At 35.3% G+C, this 23106-nt stretch overlaps 1 protein-coding gene across 1 annotated transcript in view; it reads right to left on the reverse strand.

Annotated features, from left to right (window-relative positions):
- Nucleotides 1–16318, reverse strand: part of myo16 (myosin XVI) — a 169309-nt gene extending 152991 nt beyond the window's left edge. The window contains exon 1 of the mRNA XM_088597184.1: nucleotides 15797–16318. The gene's annotated coding sequence lies outside the window, so the exon portion shown is untranslated. The remainder of the gene's footprint in view (nucleotides 1–15796) is intronic.
- Between the last annotated feature and the right edge of the window lie 6788 nt (nucleotides 16319–23106).

Raw genomic sequence — 23106 nt, forward strand, 5'->3', positions numbered from 1 at the left:
AACTGACAGGGCTTCCTGTCAGGAAATTAAATCCAATTAATTAAAACTATATCAAGCATGCTCTGTTTGTCAAATAAGGACAAGAACTTTAAGAATTTCAAAACCAGGAAAACTCTACTTTTATTAGTTAAGACCACTTATTTACCATGAGCATGGCTTCATCAGAAAAGGGGGCAGATATGTTAAACTGTGGCCTTTGTTTTGATTTGATTATTTTGGTTTTGATAGTCTTCTCGATGCATTGACATCACTATGCGATTCTAACCATATTCTAATTCTTTAGTTTTGAATCAGTTAACACAGGAATATAACAAAGCATGAAAGGTTTTTTAATTATTGATTTTATTTAGCTTTCATTCTATATACTGTATACCCTTCAACCTATATATAAAGCATACAGTACATGCACAAAAAGATGGATGTGTATTTCAAAATTCCATTCATTACACCAAATTATGTTTCTAATATGCAACATCCAATTTTTACCCCCCAATTTACTGTTAATTACATTTATTTTATCTACAGTATTTAACAAGCATGTCTCTAGGAAAAATACATTTGTCTTATGAAACACAGCATTTATTCATCAAGAGTACAGCTATTTCCACAGTTCTTTAACAAATATAGAAAGCTAAAGACATGAAAGAGTGGCATGAAGCTGATAATTCATTAAAGAATGCAGATATCTAAAATCAATTATACCTATAAGCCATTTAGTTTGGACAAATAAACACTGTAAAACGAATTGCTCTACCACTAGCATATTCTCCTACATCTCTGCTCTATATCATCTTAACAGAGAAAGAGAATGTATATTTTACAGAGAGCACTGGTACTGTACATAATGTACTTTATTAAAATAATAATAATATCAGATATTAAATAGAAAACACAAATAATTAATGAAAGGAAGTTTGCAAAACCATTTTTGTAGATTTATGTCAAACAACGGTCTATAGTTATTCTCATAAGCCTTAATTACACCCATAAATTAAATTATTCTAATGTTGCTGATTTTATTGTGGGAATATAACCTAACCCTTTGAACTGGCCTAGCTAACATAATACCCTAATCTTTGTTTGCAGACCTGGACAGCAAGAACACATGGCAGCCATTTTCTTTTCAGATACATCCTAGAAATGGAAGCTGGAGTGAAGGTGAAAAGCACATCTCCTACATACCTTGGAAATGGTGGATCAGATTTAAAAGTGTAACCTACTAGTCTCCCATCCCATTAACACCATCTTCATTTTCCTTAGCAGCCTCCTTTAGTATTATAAGAGGATCTGTATGGCAATATGCTTCTAGGAGATTTAAAACATGGAGTTCTTACTACCAAGCTGCTGTTGCTATCAAATAACAGCATTATACAGAGTAAGAAAGAATACAACAAAGCATTTGATATGGAACTTTTACATTTTTCCCCTAGTTAGTACTGTGGGAATTATGACTGAATGCTTTAACTCAGAATCACTACTAAAAATCTGCTACTTAAGCTATAGTTTAGCCAACCAATTCAGAGATGTCAGCATTTTTTATGAATGCATTAAAATAGAATTCCTAGCCTGTACCATTGTCAATGTCATAGCCTTGAATTTATCATTAACAGTTGAAGGCCAAATCCAGCAAATGTGGCTTATGTCATTGACTGGATATAAGGGTACAGTCAGCAGATTTCAACAAAGTGTGATGAATATGTGCTGTGTAACTACAGTATATGTTCATAAATGGCTGCACCCTCATTCTTCTATTTCTTTAGCGATACAATGTTGTTTATCTTAAAAAGACAAAGTCAATTATTGTGTACTGGAGTCCAGTGTTTCCATTTGGATTCAATTAAAAGTCATTACTCGACAATACTCCTGAAAATCTACTAATCAAGTGGAATGCCCTATGTTATGTGGTAGATCTTAACAGCAAATTTAATGACAGCTCTTCCTACTCTCAGAATCAGTAGTGTCAGTACTGGCAGAATGCAAAATATTAGATTTAGTAGTTGATGTATTAAATGTATTACCAATCACAAACACATAAAGACTTAAATGCATTATAAGTTACAAAACTATTTTAATATTTCCAAATAATATTTTATGTTTCTTATGTCTAAAAAATAGATTGAGCTGTGCAGCAGCTTTCGTTTTCAAGATTGTCCACAATAAAGTAATGACAACCAAAACCATTCTACAAGCTTACAAGCTTCAAACCAAAAGAGCTGTTCCTGTTTGAGAAGTCCTGTGGTTAGAATTGCTATAATAAATATTTAAATACAAAACACTCTTTTCAGCATCATGCCGTAAAGGCACACACATACTGTACAGTATATGAAAGTCCTGTGTCTGAAACCCACCAAAAATATTTGGCATTTTCTTTATATTTAAAAAGATGCTACTCACACTCCAAAACCAACAAAGTGTCAGGCCATATTATGTTGGTATGGTCTTTTGAATCATCATAACTGACTGCTCTTATGTTTCAACAGAGCATTGTGAAAAACATGGACTATACATTTTTTAGTAGCAGGACTCATACTATGTTACTCTCAGAAAAACACAGGGTTGTGATTAAATGGAACATTTTTGTTGCACTAGGCAGTGAAAAGCGTCTATTACTTATGGTGGTTTAATCCACCAATGAAACCAAAAAAATCACTGTCCAAATACAAAGCAACCTGAGTATGCTATGGACAGACATTTTTTATTTCAGTTGTTTTTCTTTTTGGTGAAAACACATATTCTACCCGGATATGTTGAATTACTCTGCCTTCCTGATTTTTTTCTCAAAGCAGTAGACTGAAGAAAAGTCTTTAATGTAAATTATAAAGGTTAACGTATTACGTGTGCAGAGTTTTCTTCTCAAGCATACATATTATTAAGTTGAGAATCTGTGTACATTTATTTGAGCTAGTTGGGTTCCACAGAGCAATAAATATCAGTCATTTGTGAAAAGATGCTTTAACAATTGAAAAGCAACTCAGACAAAAGAGAAAGCATCCTTCCTGTACACGAGAGAGAAAGAGATACAAGCTAAACCACAGTTAACAGCTTAATTTAATTGGAAATACTTTGACACACCAGCTCATCACAAATAAAAAATGCAAAATACCATTTTATTTTTTCAAACAATTCCTTCCTTTCATATGATGTAAATCCATTGTCACCTAAAGGTCTCTAATTTTAAAAAATGTGACTTAATTTACAGTAGGTACATAATCAACCATCAGCGGCTTTAGTACCACAAGTCAAAGATGAAGTGCTAAATTAAATAACATAAGCATTGAAGAAACAAAAGTGTTTCAGGTATACACAATAGGTATATAGTATTACATAGGTCAAAACTATTACATGAACTAAAGGAAATAAGTGGAAACTATAGGAAATACAGTACCTTTAGAACTGAGAAAAGGGACGCCTTATTTTATACAGTGTTGTGAGAGTCTGGAACATGTTATCCAGCCACATTGCTGAAGCTAACTCCCAGGCTGCTTATATAAGAAGTGACTACATGAAATCCTCAGATAAGTTGTAGACTATGTAGTAAATAAGGTAGAATAACTGTTTGGACTCATCTAGGTGTTGTATGTTCGTGTTGTACACTACTCATGTAACAGGTAAAACCAAGATGGCACTGTTCAATGACGACGCCTCACATTTATGTGCAGCTCTCTTATTTATGTTATTTTCATGTTATGTCTCGTTTTTATGCAAAAAATACATGCGCAACCATCATCTATGATCGATATACACTCCAGGACCTGATATTGAGAGCTTTGGATCTGACTTCAGTGTAATTGAAAGTACACAGCTTTGTTTCTCAAGCACAGAGCAATCGGGGACATGAACATCTTAACACTCCCCAGCATCCTGCTTGCAAATGTGCAATCACTGGATAGTAAGATCGACGAACTTCACTGTTGCATCAATACTCAGCGTGACTTGACAGATTGCTGCATCTCCTGTTTCACTGAAACTTGGCAGGGACCCAATGTTTGGCAAGGACTTTAATCACTGCAGCCTTAAAAAAGTACTTCCAAAGTACTGTAGCACTCTCAGGTTCATGTGCGTATGCACCCACACCAGTGCCACCTCAGGTCAGCCACCCACTGCTGGGGACTTGAACCCAGGCCTCCGGTGTCACTCAACAGGGACCCAGCCAGTTGAACTAAAGGGAGATCTTCCCTCAGCCCAGCGGCTGCGGTCCCTGCTATTCACAGGGAAGGGCGGTGACGTCACCGCTCTGGTAAGCCGGCTCGCACAACCTGTAATGTCGGCCATATACGTTACAGTATTACACTACTGAGTGCCGCTCCATTTCCATTTCACGGACGCATTTAGGGAAGTCGGACCACGCCTTTGTTTTCCTTCTTCCTTTTCACAAGCAAAAGTCAAAGACCATGCAGCGCTTGTCAGATGCAGATGAGTCAGAACTAGCAGACAGTTTTGTGTGTATTCAAATATTCTTCCAATGGTCTAAATCAGTAAACAGAAGTGGGCACATCCTACATCAACCACTGTGTGGACAGATGTGTTCCTACCAGGAACATTTGGATATGTCCCAATCAGAAGCCCTGGATGAACAAAGACATTCACTGCAAACGTAGAGCATGGTATGCTGCCTTCATTCCATTTCTTTATTCAATACAAGGCAGCTCTATAGCCAGAGCCTATCCCAGCTAGTAATAAGAACAAGGAAGGATCGCAGACCATCGCAGGGCAGATACAAATACAAACAAGCACAGATTCACACCTGGGCTAATTTTCCCACAAGCCATCACTGAACCATCGTGCTGCCCCGAGCACAGTTACACAGGATTAAACAGCTATATCACCCTGCAACTCACAACTGCCAACCCACTGAAGCTAAGCGGGTGTGAGCCTGGTCAGTACCTGGATGGGAAATCCTGGGAAAAACTAAGGCTGCTGAAGAGGTGCTAGTGGGGCCAGCAGGGGGCACTCAGCCTGTGGTCTATGTGGGTCCTAATGCCCCAGTATAATGACGGGGACACTGTACTGTAAAAAGGCGCCGTCCTTTGGATAAGATGTAAAATTTAGGTCCTGTGATCATTAAAAATCCCAGGGCGTTTCTCAAAAAAAGTAGGGGTGTTACCAACTTTCACATTGGCCATATCAATAATGGCCTCCTAATAATCCCCTTCTACAAATTGGCTTCATAATTCTGTTCTCCACCCCACTGAAACCTGATGTGTGGTGAGCGTTCTGGCACACTATGGCTCTTGTCACACCATCCAGTTGGGGCTACATACTGGTGGTGGTGGAGGGGAGTCCCCATTACCTGTAAAGTGCTTTGAGTGGAGTTTCCAGAAAAGTGTTAAATAAGTGTAAGCAATTATAAGTAATAAGTGTAAGTAATATGTGTAATAAGTACTCATATATATGAAGGAAAATATTTTGATTCAAGTAATCTTCTGCATATTTTATCATAGTTGTCCAAACTAAAACCACTCAAATTTAGCATTGTTAAGTACTATTCATGTAAATATCATAAATATCAAAAACCACATCATGAGGTAATTTGGCATAATTGCAAGTGATGGACACAAGGCTAACTGTATGCATAAGATCTAGAACAAATGTGAAGATGGATCTAAATTATTGGTGGCCTTATTTTAGAAAAACAGTAACCCTAATTCTAACTTGGGACTTACTAATATAGAAATATCATCTGAATTAGGTTACGTGATAGGATTAGGGTAAGGTTATTATTCCATTGTGATTGCATCTGGAGTTGTGACTGTGTTTTCACTGGTTTATTTTAGCATATTTCATATTTCATTAGTAGTTCAGGTTTTATGGCAAGATGATACTTTTGAGGTCTAAGTACAATAAAGTTTCTAGAAAAAAATATGAAGATGGTACTATAAAAAAGAAGAAATAATGCTTGGTTATATAGGAAAAAGCATGTTCTGGAATTATAAACTCCCTCAAGAAGTAACTGAGCAAAATCTACAGACAAAGAAGATGGGATGAATGACCTCGCTTGTTTGCAGCCTTTCTTACAGTATGTTCTTACATTAGTAGTTCATCTTGTATTTTGAGCTTTGCAAGTCTTGGACGTGTCTCTGTAGATAAACACCTACCAGGAAGAGACCTTTTTGGACAGGTAATTTCAGCATTTCACCATATGAACTGAATGCATACTGTTGTGTATCTTAATAAAGAGCCGTTCTTATATTATTTTGACTATTTTATTAACTACACAAATCACGCCCTTACACCATATATTCCCACCTTCTACTCCCTTGTTCTGTTATCTCGCAATGTTTACTCACTATACTACAGATACTTTAACTATAAATATTTTCTGATATACTGTACTGTAATTGAATTTTGCTACAGTTTTTACATAGTTATTCTGTTTCTACTTGTCTCTACAACCTTTGACCAATGAGATTTATGAGATTTTTTGTACCAGACAAATGTAGTGTATTTCAGTGGCATCTTTGTGTGGGCAGAGGGTGAGGGCTCCCTCCCACTCAAAGACCCACCGGGGTTGTCCTCAACTGGAAAATGAAAACATTGATCGGGCACCTCAAAATACCACATTTACAACACATCTGCCCCTCCAGCTCTTACTCCACCCCTCCATCTGAAGTGGTGCAAAGACACAGGGGGTGTCCTAGAACTACCCTCCTGAAGCTGCACTAACCCCAGAAGAGGTCCCACACACTTTTTTTGACACCTTACACTAATTTTATATCATGATGCCTGTGCTTTATTTCCTTTGGTTTGGGTGACTCAGGAATAAGTTGCATTTTATGAAAAAAACAGACAGCTGGGCATGTAATAACATTCCATTTCCTCTAACCCATGTGCAGCTGTCCGTGCAGTGCAGAACATGGAAGTTGCTCAGCCCTGAAGCTCTGGGCAGGACAGAGACATTTTTACCAGCCAAAATAAATAATCAATGGCTTTTAAAAGGATAGCAGGAAACAATGATGGAAAGCTCAACTGCTTTTGTTAAATTGTTCAAAACATAAACAATTAAAAACACTCAGAGAAAATGTTCAAAAGTGGGTTTAGAAGTAATGAAAAAACATCTTTTAAAAATGAATGTTCTTGATAAAAGTAGTTGTAGAATTCTGCTCTTATTTTAAGACTGAGGGTAGTGAAACAAATTCCCATGTCAAAAACACTCGCTCCCCGGCTCAGCCTCTTTCAGATGTAGTATAAACAAACTAGGTTTTGTTGCTAAGCAACAAACAATTCTACTACTCTATATCTGCCATCAGGAAAAGTCTGAGAGAGAAATGAAGGAGACCCAAATTCTGTGTCAAACGTGTGCTCTGATACAACATTGAATTTGTGCATGGCTGAATCCTTTTTTATTTGCCGCCTTAGCTGCCCTGCAATCTTAAGCTGTTGATTATATTTATTTCTGCAGCACAGGGGTTAAGCGGTTAGGACTGCTGCCTCACTGTGGCCCTGTTTAATTCCTGGGATGTTATATCCATCCCCTGTTCGTGTGGGTTTCCTCCAGGTGTTCCAGTTTCCTCATGTGGGTGTGTGCATTTCTATGTATGTCTGTCCGCTAATGACAGGGCAATACTGTGCTAGCGTGCCCCCCTAGAACAGTTCCAGTAAAACTTTCCTGGACTTTATAAAGTGTTCCTTATTTTTTTTCACAACCAAAGACACATGAGCTAAAGCATATTCATGTTAGTAAAAATCAACACCATTAACTTAAATTATACAATCAAAGGGACATTCAATATTCTACATCAAGGAATCCACCTGTGCAATGACATCAGTGACAGCAGTCCAAACTCAAAGTCAAGCAACCCCAGACATGGGTCTAAGACTGAAAAACAGAGGTCACTTTGAGCATGCTGTGATGAAACTTCTCATTTCAGTGGGATGTCAGGACATTTTAGAGAGAAAACAAAGATTCCTCGTCACAACTAGATCCTGAACAGGGTTACAGAAACAGTAACAAATGTCACTCTGAATAATTTTGTACAACAGTGCGCCAGAACAAAGGTGCCCCATTATATATATGGGGAAGAGCTACGAAAGATGACTGAAGATTTTTTGATGGGGAGCCAAATGCCATAACTCTGTTATGTTATGTGCACCCATAAATCCTGACAAGATTCAGAATCTGAGTGTCCCAAATGTCCAGGCATAGACTTACAAGGTATGCAATAGTATTAGAGTCATCTCTCGTGTATTTACTTTATACAGTCTTTGTAAAGCAAAGCTGATATCATTGACTTACAGATCATTTTTTTAATGAGATGAGATATTCTCCTAGCAGTTATTAATTATATATAAATAAACTGTAAGGCATGCGTTTTTAATTTCAGCATTGTTCACTTTCTTTTGCTTGTATTGTCTTAATAGGATGATGAACTATAGAATACTGTTAATTTGCAGTTGTTTTTCTCTGTTTGTTTTAACAGCATGTTACTGTATGTTGCAACATATTGCATATATTGAAGGGCTAAGGAAACACAATAAGACAATTTAAGCAAAATGTCTAGCTCCCATTTCTCTGTTATCCATTCATCAGTTCTGAATGAAAACTGTCATGGCTGCCTCAGGGCCAAGTGGCCATTTGATTGACTGAGAGAGGAGTCAAATGGCCCTCTATCGTTTCCATCATTTTTATTTGGTGAAGGAAAGTGTGACAGATTTAATCATATAAATATATTTTCCACAGTGAGAAAATACAATATTTGTCAGATTATATTTTTTCTATTTTCTCACTAGGACTGGATTTCATTTAATTAGCTTGGTTTAGGCTTATTTTTTTAATCTGACTAAGAAATACATTTTACATATTTCTGGGAATATATAGCCCATATATGATATAAATATATTACATACAGCTCAAGTAGTTAGAATAGCATGTGTAACTCTACTTTTTACAGTTTCCCGTCACACACAGTTTTTAGGCTCTTGTGTGCAAATATTTGCATCTCACCTTCACACACACACGCTAACTGCAGAAAACTTTCTTTCATATTTTCATCTTCAGCCAAAGCTCAATTCCAATTTCAATAAAAGCAGCCCAGAATAACACATGAACTTTAAGTCAGTTTCTATTACACTACAAATGTCTGATAATGCAATATCCCATTAACACAGAAAAGTCCGGACCTTTAAAGGCTGAACTTTTTTGCTTTGCCCTTTTGTTCCTGACTCATACTGTAGCTCTGTACAACTCCATCGTCATGCTTTGCTTTCAGCTCTTAGCTGTGATATTTAAACCTCTGAAATCTCCATTAAATATCACCAAACCCAATATTTAAGTGAAAAAACATTTTTTAAATGTCTGTGTAAATATTTCATATGCAAGCATTTCCTGATTTACATTCAGTGCACTAAAAACTGTCTACTGCTCTGCACAAAAGACATTTTTATTATCTTAAAGATCAGAACCTTCATTTTCTACACAAAACACAAAAATTGATTGAATAACCAGATTCCAAGACTATAAATTCAATATTTCAACTGTTAAATAAGAATCAGTGTAACTGATAATACACACGCATGCAGGAACATGTATTCTGCAAGCCATACAACTTGCAAGGCTTGACCTTGCAAATGTCCCATTGGTTCTTTAAACCGGATTTTTCCATTTGAAATACAACTCCTTATGATTTATTGTATTGTTTTTATCTTTTGACACAAATTTCAAATGCATTTTAACACAGTATTATTATTATTATTTCATAGCCTATTTTAAATGCAGCAACTGAATAGCACACACTGTATTCCTCCTTTGATTTTTTTTAGCCGGTAGCAATACACACACACGAACTGTCCCTCCCCCTGTGCTGAAGCAGTGAAGGCAACTACAAATTGTCAGCCTTAAAAAAACATACCAAAATATGCAAATACTGAAATAGTAGCAAAAAATGGAAAATCCCTACCAGAATCCTATCTTAGAAAAAACAAAAATGGGCTCTTCTTGTATTCCTCTGTGCTGCTGAATCAATTTCACACTTACTCACCTCAGTGTGTCCATGATGTAATTCATTCATTCGTTTGCTATCGCCATGGTAACCAGGCAACATGGTGACATGTCGGTGAAGACTGTGCTGCCTGCTTTCAAATGCATGGCAAGCTGCTGTCTCTACCCTGGCTAGACAGAAAATGTTTTACAGACGGCCACGTACATTTTCCAATGATTTCCCTTTCCTCATAAGACAAACCAAGCTGCCTGAAGCATAAAAAATATTGTATTGTGTAAGTACAGTAGCTTCATTCACCCACAATTACTCAGTTCTTCCCTCATTATTTTCACAGCATAAAGTCCTATTAAATTTCAAACTTCTATTAAAATCCTAGTATGAGGTTCAAAGATAATATGTTATCAGATGTTAATTTAAATTTCTCATGGTCTGTTGGACTTTCTCTCACATATATAAACATAATTGTACAAAAATGTTCAGGTACTACAACTTAGTAATTTATATTGCTTCCATTGCATGCCCAAACACCATGTCAATTCCAGTGGTACATACAAATGTTAGACAATAAAGTTTCAAAGGATCTTCTTGACAGGAACCTTATGTGAGACCATACCAATCACATCAAATGGATGTGGTTGTAGGGATTATATTGAATAAATTGACTATTCCAGTTATTTTTCTATGAAAGGAAAAAAAATGTATACATAACCAAAGCTGAATACCAAGCATCCACTAAGACTGGCCTTGCAACTGCACCATCTTGAAAACTTAATAGACTGTTCCTTATTGTCTTATCGTTTCCTTATCGTTTAAACTTGCTGCTTGAAAATCTAAACGTCAGTAATATTGGAGATACACACCCAATATTATAGCCAAACAGACAAAAAGAAAATCAGTGCAACACTTTGCTTCTTTTCCAAAAGTCATTATACTTTTGGAAATCAAAATCTAAAGCAACAAGATATGCCTTTCAGAAACGTGGCTTCTATTTTTAGTATTGTGACATTTAAAAACAAAAACAACCTTCTTTTAGCTGTTCCTGTAACAAATGTTAATCATTCAACAGTCTGAATTGAAGCTTTTAAAGAGAGTACATCAATCATAGCTGTCCTCACCAGCCTTATAATACAATATATGTATGTATGAACAGAAAGAAAACATGCCAATTATAGTACAAGTTTATGGAACAACACTGAATCTAAGGGTATCAGAAATCCAAACTACTGTATGTTGAAATATTTAAAGTGTCTTCTTCTTCCTTCTGTTGTTACCAAAATGCACTTTTACTGTATATTTACAACCCTTGTTCGACCACACTTCTACCAATTGTGACATTCAGTTTGTCACACTCCAGTACCTTTGATTTCTGTTTTTATCACCATTCTCAGGATGGAAAAATAAGATGGTCGTAGACTTGTCATGGCCAGTAGGAGATTCAGAGCTCTGAATGTTATCAACCTAGAATATATCTTTCTCTGATGAATCATATGTACAGTAATTCCCTTTAAACACATGTATTTCTCTTCATTGCGTGATTATTTAAGACCAGATTAATCCAAACTAATAATTTAAATGTATGTGAAAATGTATTTCAGAAAGATTATGTATGAGTTATAGGTTTCCCTTTATGCATTGAGATAATTTATTATTTGACTTCTAGGTACTTTCACATTTCATATACATTTTTTTTTTTAGAAAGCATGTACAGTACAGAGCCTCTTGATCTATAAATTACACAATAATGGAGATAAAACCTGTAGATTAAAATTCATGGGTTAAGAATTCAAAATTATTTGTTAAAATTGACTGTGTTAACATTCCTCCCTAGGCTTATCTCCAGACCATTCGTAGCACCAAATTTGTGTTCTAGAGCAGATTGAAGGGTGCTTATCAAGATCTTTTCACAGGGATGACAAAAATGTGTTGAATACTGTTGATCTTGTGATTGGTCAGACTACAGTATAGTTCAAGGGGTGTTTTTTGTCTAACATTGAATTTTATGTTGAACAAAAGTATAATCCTCCGTAAAATATTGTTTCTAAGACTAATGACTACTAAATCAGCCAGGCAGACATTGTTCCTGAACAATTCTAATATGTCAGTTAGACTCTACTTTTTGTTCACAAACCACAAAACACAGAGTCCCATACCAAATACTCAGAACATCTTAGCTTTCCCTTGTCCTGGCCTCTCGCCTAAGTCCTTTAAATATTAAAAGTGCCCTTGAACATCTTTTAAGATGAGTATCAGTAACCTCATTTGATGGGGCTGCAGTATTCTTCCAGTGTAAAGTAAGTATGCAGAATACATACAGTAAATTGCCCTTTTTACAACCTATACTGTACTTGTGGAAAAGTGGTCATAATTATTAGACACTCCTTAATACTGTGTGTGGGGCACTGTATAAATAGGATAGGAACAAATAAAAGGTTTTTGAAATGTTTTTGTGATCTTTTCATAAGACTGTTTTAAGTCACTCTTATTTAACTTGTCTAGGACTTGGTCTCCTCAAAAAATAGAGCCTTCTGTGAGGAGCAATTGTTATAACTTAGGAAATCCCTTAGTTCCTTCCCTTTTAATTAATTCACTTGTATTACATTTTTATTTCTGAAGTAATGTGCCATCATCAGAAACATTTAGGTTAAGGTTAATGTACAGGTTAATGTACAATAGCTTTCATTCACTATAGGTTACATACTCTATTGACAGAGACTTAGCAGTAATTATAGCAAACAGACATCATGTAAATGATTAAACCTTATTTTTCTGTGCTACTTAAAACAAGGTTTAAGTGTTTAAATATTGCTAAAATATTCTTATGATTTCTATAACAAATTACTTCCTGGTCCACAAGTTTGAGTTAAAACTTAAGCTGATAAATGTATTCATAAACTTAATATAGTAAATAAGAAAATGAGTTGATACACATCTCATCTTACATAAAAATTTAAACATATCTCAATGCTATGCTCTAAGCTATGACACGAGATCCTTTAAAGTCCTTTAAAGTCCTGGCCAATGACAGGATTTTGCAGCTAGCAGACTAGCTACAGATGTATTGCTTTCTGGCAGCAATGGTACGCACACCTGCTGATTAAAAAAATATTTTGGATCCTTGACTGTCTGCCAGTTGTTCAAAATGTTTGACCCTGACTCATTCGGTCAGCAAAGGCTGACAACATCCATTTCCCTATCAACTTTGGACTACAGTAGTCAATTATATATAAGAAGATGAGAATAAAGAGGAGATACAAATTTGCAAGACTACTGTATATTCCAGGATAACATATACAATAAATGCAGAACTGCTAGGCCTGACATTAACTACAATAAAAAAAATGTCCTAAGAGCAGTAGTGTTGTCAATGCAAAATCCATTTTATAGCATATTGTGAACACTTTGGAAGCTTGAAACATGATCTAAATTTGTTTATGATATAAATTTAAAGATTTAACCAAACAGAAATAAATGAGCACTTCTTAGTAAGTTTATTTTGAAACTTAATAGCAAGAATTACAAGGAAGTGATCATCTCATTTTGATTCCACTGTACTTACATTTCAGCACATATCCCTACCATATTTCTTAATATCACTTAAACTGATCAGTCATATGATACTGTAAAACAATAAAATTGCTAATATAGACATGTCACTGGAGACAGGATTCAAGACAAACCAGAAAAAACAATAGGATGTGGATCATATTCTAAAACCATATCAATACATACAGTAGATGATGAATTCTGCATCCAAAGAAAGTAGAAGCTATTCTACATCTAATAGTTTAATGAATTATATGTGACATTACTTTTGTTTCTAATGAATTATGTGAGGTACTATTTTAATATTTTATTTTCTTCAGTTTGGTCACTGAATATTGTATTTTGGTTATCCTGCTGTACATGTTATATTTGCCTTATCACTTTACATTTATTAAAAAGTCATGCTGGATAAATGTAACAACTAAGCTAATTCACTTCTAAATAATTTATATTATCACATTTAATGTGAAAGAAAAAAACAGTCATCTTTATTCCATAAAATGTATTGGAAATGAACTCTTTGACTGGTAATCATGATGCAAAAAACTAATAGAAATTTTGCCATGAAGGACTTCCACATTCATTTTTGTTAGCAGTGCTGAATAATACAGATTATACATAGTAGAAGAACTATTTTACATATGATGCTGGCGTGCCATCAGCTGACAGATCATTTATCAAAACTCTATTGGGGATTCCCATCAGTTATTCATTGCCACCTATACAGTAACATGTCAGTTTTCAACTATAAATGTCTTCTCAACTAGAATTATGTTTGCCTCTAAAGCTTCTTTCTATGTTTCTTCCAATGATTAAAGCATCATGCAAAGACAGCTTTCCACTAATAATGGCATTTTTTACTATTAGCTTAATTCTGTTGATGTTATCTAATGAAAATACTGTTGCTTACGTATTTAATATAGTAAATAATACACCTACATACACCTACAGTACAGTACACTGACATACAACATACGTATACTTCTCAACTCATATTACAAGGACAAGTGTCTTTTAATTTTGGAAAACACAATAAATCTAAAATTATCTGCCTCTTTGTTTCATTTTGCATTTATGCAGAATCACAATTAGGACTGAGACAGGAACCCTTTTTTACACAGCGTGTTGTGAGAACATGGAACAAGCTATCCTCTTATGTGGCTCTTACAGTATGTGGCTCAAACTGAAACAGTGGCTTCTAAAGATGGATAAGTTCCTGAAATCAATTGGTCACTATTACTGAAACAAGCTAGTTGAGCTGAATGACCTATTTACATTCTAATCTTTCTTATGTTCCTTTAGTTTAATTTATGGTGATATTCTGTTATAAACAAACTAGTTTAAAGAGAGAGCAATTGTATTTAGAAACTATTATGCAACAAATGCTTGCACCAATTACATAAACATACAGTACATCTTGTTAGAAAAAAACAGTTATACAATAATGTTACTTTAATGATAAAATGTGATACTTTGTATACTAAAGCAGCAAAAATAAGAAGCATCTACACCATATAAAAAAAAAAAGTCTGAATACAGAGGTGAGATTTAGGCAAGCTGTTCAAATCTGTTTTATTGTCTATTGAAGGCCTGGTGTTTCATTTTTATGCCAGATTTGCTATCCAAAACACAAGTCAGCAGATGGTCTTTCATTTGCTTTCTACCAACCAGGACACAGTAAACATACTGGGGAGGTCGTTACAGCAGCCCCTAAATCAGGGTAATTTAATAATTTTGTTATCGGTTTCAATACTAAATCTCATTTGCACATCAAATAACAGCATTTTGAATGTATCATCTGTAAACTTGCCAATCTAAGGAAAAATTAGGGCTATCATTCATTAGATGAAGTTATCAGCGTCTCAAGCTCCAGCTTCTGAGGAAACACTATCAAAAAGCAGGGCTTAAGTGTAAAAAAAAAGTGTATCTGTAAAAATATGTATATAGATTATAACTAAAAGTTGTGTAAGCAATGTAATTGTTTTCTATTTTATAACTACCACAGGGACACATTACAAAAAATACAATTAAGATACATACTGTAAAGAAATGATTCCTATTTCTTTATCCTTACATGTGCCCATAAACTGTTCGAGCTGAAAAGTAGGTTCAAAAAATTCTTAAAATGCAAATGGGATTCTATTGAAAGAATTATCAATGAGACAATAAAACATCCTACACACACATCAGACCTCAGGAATCATTGTTTTAGAGAGTGAAAGTAAACTCTTACTGTATGTTTCAGCAAGACTTGCTATCCGTAGAGGCCTAAATATGATTCATTCTGAAACACACCCTGTTTAGAACGCTGTACATACCTTACTGGCACAGGCCGTCTCTGAATATAATTCGATTTCTGGCTGAGAAATATCCACAGATATGGAAAGATCCCCAGTAGCAACACTCATCCCCTTCTATAGGAAATGATCTTCCACAGCTCACCCATCAGGCTTCTTCTCGTCACTCTCACTCTCTAATTACAGCTGCTTAGCAAAACCTCACCAGCTGCACAGGCTGACCCTCACTCACTGCACAAGTTCCTGCACTGGGAGTTAACTCTGGCAGGAGGTGTTGGAGTTCAGGTTATTAATAATGTGCCTCTAATGTCCCTGACTTGTCCAAACTGCACAGCAACGATAATATATTGACAATATACAGTATGAATGAGCCAGCTCCTTCTCCAAACTTCCTCCCCCTTTTTTCTCTCTTTTTTTTTTTTTCTGGGCTCTTGCAAAGTTCAGACTGTAGCAGCCTGCTCCTAATCAGCATGACAAAGGCAGCTGGTTGACCCAACAGAGCTAATTCCTGGCTCACAGAGACCACTGAACAAAGAGGTTACACTGGGACTCCAGGAATTGTCACTATGTAAAATGGAAGGACATCTTCTTAAAGGGAAAGCAGAGTGGAATTCTGCTGCAATGACTTCATGACAAGATCTGGCGTGGAATGGGAATGTCAAGAACTGTCAGCAGCCTGCTGTAGATCTTTTTCAGCAGCTTAAAAAAAGGAAGACTTGAATTTAGTATTGCCACCCGGGTAATTTTTTTTGCTTATAAGTTATAAAGCAGAAAATACAGTTCAAGATACATTTTTAAAACCTTGATATATTATCTTGTTTGTAAAATTGCAATAACATTACAGAAAATTACAGACCGTTGAAAGAATAAGAGAACCAGCAAGATCTTTATCCTTACATCCTTTATTCTTATTAATAATAATAATAATAATAATAATAATAATAATAATAATAATAATAATAATAATTCCTTAGACTTATCACGTATACATACATGCAGCTGTTTTTATTTACCAGTAACCCCGCTACTCTGCCCAGAGTGAAATTTATCCAGGAACTTTGGGTTCAGAAGGGAGACAATCACCTACTGGCTTACCAACACTAATTACAGTAGCAACCTATTTTTTTTTGGAGACCTGCCATTCCTGTGCTGACCAGGCCCAGCCTTACTTAGTTGCTGAGATCAAGTTAAGACAGTAGTTATGCTGCATTTATGATACATCAAGCAGAAAATAATACTAAGGCTAGCTACAGTCTGTTTATATAAATTAAAAATGTGTATTATCCTTGGCAATATGATTTCAAAATGTTCACAGATAGTTTTAAGGTTTTGTAAAAGTAATTATAGTCCTTCTAGGACATGTATATGTCTCTTTGGGGTTTAAAAAATTATAGTATAGAAACTTTCATTTAACATTTTCAAGTTAATTTGAGTGTTGTGAAATTGCCACATTCAGAATATATACATAGGAAAAAATGGTTCTAGTTTTACAGTTGTGCAAAATCTAGTATCATGTTCTTGAGAAGAGAAATGTGTCTCTTATTTAATAGAATTCATAAGAAAATGCAGAAAAATTATTGCAAAAAAAGTGAAAATGTTTAAACCATATACAGTAGGTACTGTAAATGAGAATGTACTGTATGCATGCAACTGAAATGTTATTGTTACATTTTATAGCTAACGGTGTGTCTTTCTGAGTATGCCAGCAGCCATATCACCCTGCAACTCACAACTGGCAACCCACTGAAGCTAGGCAGGTGTGAGCCTGGTCAGTAGCTGGATGGGAGACCTACTGGGAAAAACTAAGGTTGCTGCTGGAAGAGGTGTTAGTGGTGCCAGCAGGGGGCACTCACCCTGCAGTCCATGTGGGTCCTAATGCCCCAGTATAGTGACGGGGACACTATACTGTAAACAGGTGCTGTCCTTCGGATGAGATGTAAAACCGAGGTCCTGACTCTCTGTGGTCATTAAAAAAAACCCAGGGCGTTTCTTGAAAAGAGTAGGGGTGTAAATTTCCCATTGGCCCTTACCAATCATGGCCTCATTATAATCCCCATCTATGAACTCTGCTCTCCTCCCCACTGATAGCTGATGTGTGGTGAGTGTTCAGGTGGATGCTGCACATTGGTGGTGGTGGAGGGGAGTCCCCATTACCTGTAAAGCGCTTTGAGTGGAGTGTCCAGAAAAGAGCTATATAAGTATAAGCAATTATTAATTACCAGATATATTTTGCTAATGCATTCACAGTCTTTTATTATTCTTCTGTTTATGTGCTATTCCATGTGGATTTTTTACTCTGTGTTTTCACATAACTGAAAGGGAAGGGAAGAGATCCCTTCATGTTTTGTACTCTCCGTCAACATATACATATACAGCCTCAGCTTGACTTTTAAGAATTAGGCCACATGCAAGAACAAGTAATCTTTTTATATTATATAGTAATATATAATTCTTTCAATTATATAGGATGATTACATGTTGCACACCGGTTATATACAGTATATGCAAGATCTATTATGAAATACTGAATTGTATAACACTTTTGTAAACAAATTAACTGTAGTAAAAGCTTAAACTATAGGAATGCTTTTCGCCAAAACAGTTGTTAGGGTTTTTAATATAGGAGTCTAACATTAGAATCATGTGGAATCTCTTTTCTAGGAGTACTTTCTGGAACTAACTGAATTCTAAAACAGTTAATACAATGCTACAACGTGATATTCATTTCTACACAGTATAAATCATGAATATTTGTATTTAATATTTTTAATAAATATGTAACAAAGTAATGTAATACACTGCCCTACCCAATATGAGAGAATGATGTGTTCCATTAGAGTGACCCATCCTGTCCACAGCAATAGGACTGGACCAGCATGTCCAATGTCCTGAGAACTGTAACTTTCTTGTGTGCCACACCCTTCCCTCAGTATGCTATGCTATGAGAAGGAAGACAGATGCAAGTGAGCTTCCAAGATAAATAACTGCTGGTGAATATATCTTTGATGCATTTCTGAAGGCAAGAACAGACTTTAATAATGTGGCAATTCAGATAGCCTTAGGGATATAATAAACAGGAGGCACAATTCTGGCCATAGTAAACTACTGAACCTAAAAGATAACAGCAGATTCCACATCTTGTATGAAGGGAACATGAAGTCAGGTCCTGATATGTTGCAATATTAATAGCAATTGGAAGTTTACTGTTGGGGCAGTCTTTTTTGGTATGGCAATATGTTAATCAGTTTTTTTGTGTTTTCATAATGAGAAATGTGATTTATTTTTATTTTTCGAATCTGAAAAACATATTGTGGTCCTGAGGTTTGGACCTTATATTTAATTATTAAAGTGGTGTTCATGATTAAAATATGCTTAATATTAGTTTGTGTGTGTCTTGGTACTGCTTTTTTCTCTTCTGTGAATCTTAAAACTTGAAGAAGCAACAGAAGAGACAGAATACAATACTCTGTCCACAGAGTACTTTGTCCACAAATATTCACTAATTCATGAAAGAGAACAATAAATGTGGCTTGAGAATTGAGATTCAAAACGTGTCCTGTTTAACCTTTTCGTAGGTGGAAACTATAAATCGAAAATTACTCAGTCCGTGTTAGTGAAGAGTTAATCTGTGTTTATCCTCAATGTACTGTATACACAGTCCTTTTACTCTCCACAGGACTTGTTAGCAATCTGAGCTGTAATTCACTTGGACTGAACAACAGCAAGTGTGACATCAGCTTCCGCTAACATGCAAGTGGTTGCCATGGCAGTGGACAAAGTCTTTCAGAGCACAAACAGCATCTTGGATGATGGATTAGCCTATTGAAAGAATGTGGTTCCGTATCATTTCCTATACCCACCTACTCTTTTACAGCAACACTACTATTCCAGTAGACCCTTTGTACATCAAAGGATTAGCATTCATGTTAGTTTTCATTGGCCCATATGCAGCTGTACAGTATGAGTATACATTTGGATCACTCGTTTTACTAACAGACTGATCTCAGTAGAATGCCTTTCAAAGAAACCAACACAAAATGTGGAAAGGTGCCAAGTGAACAGCCAAAGTGAAATTACATGAAGCATTTCAGTGCCAAGGAACAGTGACCTAAGTGACCACCCAGATGGGTTTTTGCAGATCCTGAGATCGTCTGGTACAATGATGATCTCCTAAAGAAGACCACAGTAAGAGAGTGCTCAGCCCATACAGAAAGAACACATATGGGTGGTACAAATCTATTCACCTATATTGTCTGGTTAGATTTTTCTACGTGTCTTGGAAAAACATTTACATTAATAAGAATGTTATATTAGATATATTAATACTATTATAAATAATATTTTGAAATACAAATTTAAATTATTACACAGCACAATTTCTGACAAAATGTTCATATACACATTTACTTAATATACAAATTATTATGATGCTCAGGATTCATTTTTAAGATAAAAACATAGTTATTTTCTTATTGTTCACATTTTTTCTATCTTGTATTCTGACTGAGGCTACAGTAAACATCGTCAATACTAAACAGATACTGTACCAACCAATTTTTGTTTAAAAAAAATGACCATTTGGAATCAACAGATACTGTCAACAAAGATTTTAAAAATAAAATTAAAACCAGTTAGTAGGTGCATATATTTTAATATGAGAATTTAAAAAATAATATATATTTTAGAGGGATTCTTAGAAGATGTGGTAGAAGAGTATTTGAATTTTAGAGCTGGGACTATGGTTTGGGTTAGGGTGAGGTGTAGGGTAGAGTTAGGGATAGGTGCAGGGACAGGAATAGGGTTAAGCATCCACCCAGTATAAAAGCTGGGTTCAAACGGCTGGTATTTAAACATTTCCACCATATAAAGTAAAAACAGATTTTGTTTGGTGTTGTTTATCATTACTTCCAGTTGTTCATAGCAAATGGTATTTAAACAGCAAAGGATAATTCGCACTACAGAAATGTATCTACAAACAAGATATATACTGTAGGTAGAACAACTGTTCTGCCTATATAACCTAAACAAGAGTGGAGGAAAATACTGAAGTGACTGGAGTTTATCTTACTGTAATTTTAAAAATAACTAAGGAATTACTTGTGTGCATGTGTGAGACTAAGCACAACTTAAGATACATTTTGAATGTTATCAAGTAAACATACTGTAGCATTCATAGAAATGGTGTCTGTGCTTAATGTACTGTATGACCACATACATTAAATTTAAATCACAAGCAAGATATATCTAAAAAAAGAACTCTTCACCTACAAGTCTGTGCTTGTGTCAACTAGCAACCAAACAAGATAGATGGACCACATAGTCGACTCTCATTTGCAGCCTTTTTTATCAGATGGTTCATGAAATTGTATGCTATCCCTTGGAGGTTAACAATGATCTCAGTTGGTAGTAATTCGATTCTGCTGAGACTTCATTTTGGCACATTTGCTGAACTGTAGATTTTTTCAATAAATTGTTGAAGGGAAAAATTTAAAGGGATCACTATTCAATGAACATTTTCCCTTCTGTTATGAAGCGTTTTTCAGGACCCTATGCAGACGGCAGAATCCGGAGGGGATTGAGACAAACATGGGGAAATATGACTAGGATCGGGGCTGGAAGAAGAACAGGGGGGCGTGTCGACGGTGCGCTGATGCTCGGGGGGGGCGTGGCCAAGGTAAACAAATCCAAAGGAATATCCATGGTTGATCAAAAGTCCAGAGCCGGGTAATCCATCCATGACAGACAAGACAGGAGTTAAAAGCCAGAGTGGGATCCAGTGAAGGGTTGGGGGAATAAAAGAGGGTAACGGGGCCAGGGGCCACTCCTTCCAAGCCACATTTTATCGCATGTACAGCACATATAACACATATCACCTTGCATTATACGGTATACACCTTTACAAACTAAATGTCTTATAAAAAGAAGGGGAACCACTCTATCCATCATTTACATAAAACACACCTCTAAGGTGGCAATAGCCATTGTGAGCCAGCAATCCCACTACCAGGCACATCAGTGAAAAACTGTGTCACTAATTGAATTGAAAATGACATTAAAAAAAGGCCTGATTGAGCAATCGCCAAATGTAATTTAGCCAGGACACTCCTTGGGGGTTGACACTCCTACTCTTAGAAATAGTGCCGCAGTATTCTTAATGACCACAAGTCATTGCATATTGAGTGATTATTGAAGCTAAATGGTTTGTTTCAGGTTAAAAATTTAACCTTTATCACTCAGTTTTCTTTTGAAACTGCTCTATTTCGATTAGATAATTAAGATTATCTTAGTTGTTAATTGAAATAATTGCATATTTTCATTCTGTATGTAAATACTTTTATTTAAAAAATTGTTAAAACATCATAAATGGTGATAACATAACAAACTTACTTTAATTCACACTTTAGGATACTGTATGTGTTAAAGTAATTGAGTTGACTCAATTTGTATTTTCTTTGGTATAAAATGCCCTCAGACAGAATGAGTTTGTTAAAACAATTGGTATATACTGTACAGTATATCCATCTACTGTGTCTTTAGAGCACTGTTGCTCTAACATGCAATCCATTTTCTAAGAAAATATTTCTGACAAATTCAGGGACATTTCCAAACACTGTAAGCAATTGTTAATTGCTTAGCTAAAATCATCTTCAAACCTTTATGGCTATCTGAGTAGAACTGTCACATGATATTTTTGCTATTTATATATTGATTAATAAAGCTACAGTTTTTTAATATTGTCAGCATTACTGACAGATCTTTAAGCCAGATAAGTGTTTAATAAATGAATTAGAAACTGATTCAGAAAGTGCAATTGCTACTTGCAATGCAAGAACAATTAATATTTAAAACCAAACTGCCATTTATTGTAAATCAATGTAAATGTTTTATTAGTTTATGAACAAGGTATATTTACCAATTCAAATCAAACATTTCATTTTGGAAAGTAAGCATAATATATGAAGGTCGATTACACAGTATATTACATATGATACATTTAATTCCCATGTTAAGTTTTTGAACCTCAAATTAACGTTTATTTATTCTTCTTCTCGTTTGTTTTTTCTTCATGACCATCCAATAGTAATTCAAGGCTTGATAAATCATTAGTCTTTAGTTTCCAATTCTTCTATAAGTATCTAACTAAGACAAATAATAGTATCTGAAATGGGATGTTAGTTGAAAACAATATTTGAATATGGAATAATTTGGGTAGTTGAGCCCGTATTTAAATATTTTACTATCAATCTGGTAAAGTTAGTTATTTATCATTAAAATGTAAAACACAATTATTTGTGGACCACAGTAGTGCATTCATTTGGAAGTTCTAATCA

The sequence above is a fragment of the Lepisosteus platostomus genome, chromosome 2 (genome assembly GCF_059453375.1).
Source record: "Lepisosteus platostomus isolate fLepPlt1 chromosome 2, fLepPlt1.hap1, whole genome shotgun sequence".
Classification (NCBI taxonomy): domain Eukaryota; kingdom Metazoa; phylum Chordata; class Actinopteri; order Semionotiformes; family Lepisosteidae; genus Lepisosteus; species Lepisosteus platostomus.